The sequence below is a fragment of the Corvus brachyrhynchos genome, unplaced genomic scaffold (assembly GCF_000691975.1).
Source record: "Corvus brachyrhynchos isolate BGI_N302 unplaced genomic scaffold, ASM69197v1 scaffold176, whole genome shotgun sequence".
Classification (NCBI taxonomy): Eukaryota; Metazoa; Chordata; class Aves; order Passeriformes; family Corvidae; genus Corvus; species Corvus brachyrhynchos.
In genome coordinates this window covers 344,546-348,853 of record NW_008238435.1, presented here as the reverse complement: position 1 = coordinate 348,853, position 4,308 = coordinate 344,546, and the positions used below count along the sequence as shown (strand labels likewise).

At 44.0% G+C, this 4,308-nt stretch overlaps 1 protein-coding gene across 12 annotated transcripts in view; it reads left to right on the top strand.

Annotated features, from left to right (window-relative positions):
* Window positions 1-1,204: 1,204 nt before the first annotated feature.
* Window positions 1,205-4,308, top strand: part of RAP1GAP (RAP1 GTPase activating protein) — a 55,919-nt gene continuing 52,815 nt past the window's right edge. For 4 of the 12 annotated variants that reach the window (XM_017736496.1, XM_017736498.1, XM_017736497.1 and 1 more), the window contains exon 1: window positions 1,214-1,306. The gene's annotated coding sequence lies outside the window, so the exon portion shown is untranslated. Of the gene's footprint in view, window positions 1,307-4,308 lie in introns of all 12 variants that reach the window. The other 8 variants (XR_001862629.1, XR_001862630.1, XM_017736500.1 and 5 more) reach the window with 5 other exon arrangements.

Sequence of the window (4,308 nt, the reverse complement as noted above, 5' to 3'; positions counted from 1 at the left end):
CTTGATCTGTAGAGTTTCGAAAACAAGAAGATAATTAAACACAATCCCAGTGCCCTCTTAAAAAGAGTTGCTGGTTTTCAGGAGTTTTACTCACAATTGTGGTTGCAATACCAACATTTTCTATTAGGCATTTTATTTTTAATGCAATTTCAGGAAACTCTTTACTACTTCTGGTAAAATTCCTGCAGACATTTTTTTCAAAAGATGGGAAAAGTTAAATAGGGCAGAAAAGCCTTGATGACCTACTATTTGAGCATCCTAGTGTGGTGGGGTTTTTATTTGTGGTGATTCTGCCACAGCTATGGTCGTGGGAAGAATTGACAGAAAAAATTACTGTGATGTTTGAGATGACACAGCAGGAGGGTGCCCCAGCAGACTGATGGGACCAGGATGATTCAGGGTGAGTTACTCCTGTGCGAAATGGAGTGGTTAATTTGTCCTGGGACTTGAACCTAATTTTGCTGTGAGGCAGATCTAGAACATTCACCCAGTTGTGGGTAGTAGCCCTCTACAAAGGCAAAATGCTTTAAACACCTTGACCTAGGTCTGCCAGAACTCATTTTACCTTTGCCGAAGACTGGTACCACATAAGAATCCTTTAATTATCAACAACAATTGTGACTGAACAATCATTCCAACCCACAGGTCCGTCTCATGACTCATGATTTCCAAAAGCATTTACAGAAAGTACCATGTCATCCTGTCCCCTTAAATTATCCTCTCCCAGTGCCTTTGCTATGGGACTACATCAGTACTACGTAATCAGGTTTCAGATTTTTCCAGTCTTCTACTTTCCCTTCCTACTCTGATCTTATACACATGAATTCGCATAACCCAGTTCACTGTCACCAAATAACTGTCATTATACTTGAGAGGACTAGAAAAATGTGCTTTTCTATGGTAAAAAAAAAGCAAAAACCCTCTCTCATTTGTAAAGGTCATCCCTGCAGGTCTGGGATTAGAAGCACAGGGAGCAGGATGTGGATGTACAGAGCTGCCTGTCTTCCACCTCTGGAGCTGCCAGTCTGTCCCCTTCTGCCAGGGCAAATCTTCTCTGCTTAAGAGCACAGCTGCTCCACAGGCTGGCTGTTCAGTCGACAATGATCTCTAGTTTCAAGTGTGACAGCACCGACCTGCTCGATCTCCATTCAGCTGCAGGTGGGGGCAGCGGAAGAGAAAGGGAGGGAGGGAGGGAGAGGGAGGACACTGCAACCTACGTGAATAATTGATAGGGCAAGGAAAGGAGAGCAGCTGGGTTCCCTGTCTCCATCTGCTCACCAGCTGGGGATGAGAGATCCTTGCTCAGGTAGGGGATGAACAGCTTAGCTGCTTTTATTCTCATCTTGCTTGCAATGCCAATTAAAAATATTTTGCATCTAGAAGGAATGGGAGCAAAGATAGGTGGGGGAGGGTTGATCCAGATCTTCTCTGCTGCTTACGTGGCGTTGTCTAATGGATAGAGTTTGGGGCAGTTTCAGTCTCATTAGGGAAAGTGTCTGTGTGCTTTTTAAAAGACATTGTGCTATTCTGCATTGTGTAGAGAAGCAGTTGCAGAGAGAGAAAGGGAGAGTGGAGGTGGGGAGAGCGGATGTCTGTGTAAGAAATGAAACAAACTAAAGGGATAGAGGGGCATGAAACAGGGTCTGCCCAGACTCAAAGGAATCCCACCCTGATTATGTCAGTCCTGGACATAAAATGAGGAGTCCAAGTGCACTGCGGGAGGTGCTGTCTGTGCACACCCGGTGCTATATTTAGAAGCTGTGTGCACAGATCTGTGGAAACAGCTGATTTGAAAACATGTATGTTTCTGTCTGTGGATGCAGCTATGAGTTTGTGTAATATTGAAATAAAACTTAAAAAATTACAGGTTTTGCCCTGAAGAGTTTACCCTTGAAGGATATACTGCTGTGTTTATGTGGTACTGCGCAGCTTCCATGGAGCTGCTGATGTTCTTACAATGACTCAATTAACAGAATTGCAGGGACCAGTTTCTGTGTTACAGCTAACACAGACTTAAGAGCAAGATAAAATGCTAATAAAATTAAATGCGTGGAAAAAATCTGCTAACAAAATTTGGGAAAATACATAGCAAAAGGTATAGACACCAATTACTGTGATACGTATATTAACGTGCCTACAAGGATACCTGAAAGAACAAAAACTTATATGCCAGTCCCTGAAACATGCAATAACTATAAAATGCATCATGATCTATGCAAGTATGGACACATATAGGGATTAAAATCTGAGACTGTGAGTACAATGGATTAGTCATATAAGAATGCAAGTATCAATAGGAGCTGATTCTACTTAGTACAACTCCAGGCTTACATTAGGTGATATTTTTGCATCAGCAGGGTAAATAGTAACAGTCGTTACCTCGATTGTAAGTTGAGGAACAGAAAGGGGTCCTGTGATTTGCCTACATATGATTTATTCATATTGTTATTGCTAAAGGAGGCTAATTAGAGCAGCAATTAGGGTATTTAATAATTGTTTGCTGTTTTGCTTATGCATGTTGAGGGCTTTGTACACAACTGGAGTTAGACAGAAGGTTAGGTAAAGCTGTGAGACAGTTAAATGAAAGCTGAGCTCAGTGTGGTTTTGTATGTGAACAAAGTTGGCTCTTGTCTGTCGTGGCAAGCTGCCGAAGAATAAGAATGGCAGAAAGACCTGAGCCTCTCTGTATGCTTTGATTTCACCATGGCCAGGCTTGATAGTGCTGCTGATAATGACCCTGAGATGGGGGAGGGCAGTAGTTACTGCTGGCAGCTCTCTCTAACAGCAAAAAATAATGTCTCTTCCTCCTTCCTAGATGCAGCAGAAATGGCAAGCTTGGCTCTTTGCCTTGGTCCAGTCACATCTCTGCTCAGAGATTCAGGTGAATGAGTAAGACCTGCTTGCTCAGAGGGCAGCTGCTGTATTCAGTGCCCTGGGCCCATCTGTGAGGCATTTGGGTTGGAGTGAGGATGTATTAATTGGCCCATGCTCCAGCATCAGATCTTCTGGGGAATTAAAAGAGGTAGACAAGAGGAAATTGAGTCACCTGGACTTCATGCAAGTTACTAAAAACAGCAAGCGAGCCCTTTCTTTGTCCATTCAAAGTTGTGACCTATTTTGATTCCTTGCTCCTTACAGTCTCTTTGCCCACCCACAGACCCTTGGAGTCCTCATAATCATTTCTATGCAGGTCTTTCATGAGTACAGTTTATAGGAAGCATTATGATAAAAATGCTGCATTCATCCCTAAAACTTTGATATAACTCCTTGCTCTCTGCATTTTCATTTTCTTCCCCATCTCTATCTGCTATCTCATATTTTCTGTCTGGTCTGTCTGCATACTGTTTGCACTCTTCTTTTGCATCTTTCTAGCTTTCTGGCAAATTCTGTCTCCTGTTCTGTGTTTCCTTATGTCCCCTTCATGAGTTAGAACAAACCCGGTGCGAGGCTGACATTTGGCGTAAGGTTGTAGCTGCTGCTTTTTTAGGTCTTGATGCAAAGAGAAAACATGACATCATCCTGTGGAATGAAACTGACAAGCACAGGAAAAAATACGTGTCCAGAAGAACTCCGTGTTCTCATTTAAACACAGGTACATGCATATTCTTGCTATGACAGACCATCTTCTCATGCTCAGTTTTTTTGTCAGGAATGATGATCTGTTGATGAGTCAATGCAAATACATGTGGTCAAGGGGTTTGTGACCCCTGAAAATTTGAGCTTCCCTAGTTTTCACGTTGGATCAGGGAGCTATTTCATAAGGGGTGCAGAGCCAAATCTCTGTGGTACTTGATGTAGGTCAGCTCCAAATGCCAAGGATTTGGATTTAGTGGGTTTAGTATCTTCCTAGCCTTCCCTTGAAGAGAATGGGGATTTCTGGAGAACTGCTTTGATGCTCACTTTCCTCACTGGACACTGAGAGCCTGGAGATATGATCTTGTTCTACAGCAGAGTTGAACAAGGGACGGCTCTGCTGTCCCTGTCCAGGCTGTGGCTGTGCTACCCTCACGGACCAAGGATTTGGATTTAGTGGGTTTAGTATCTTCCTAGCCTTCCCTTGAAGAGAATGGGGATTTCTGGAGAACTGCTTTGATGCTCACTTTCCTCACTGGACACTGAGAGCCTGGAGATATGATCTTGTTCTACAGCAGAGTTGAACAAGGGACGGCTCTGCTGTCCCTGTCCAGGCTGTGGCTGTGCTACCCTCACGGACAGCCCGGAGAGCAGCGTCCCTGGCCCGGCTGTCCCACCAGCTGCTCCTGCATGCTGTGCGCCATCCATGGGCTCCCAAAACGGGGGGGTCCCGGG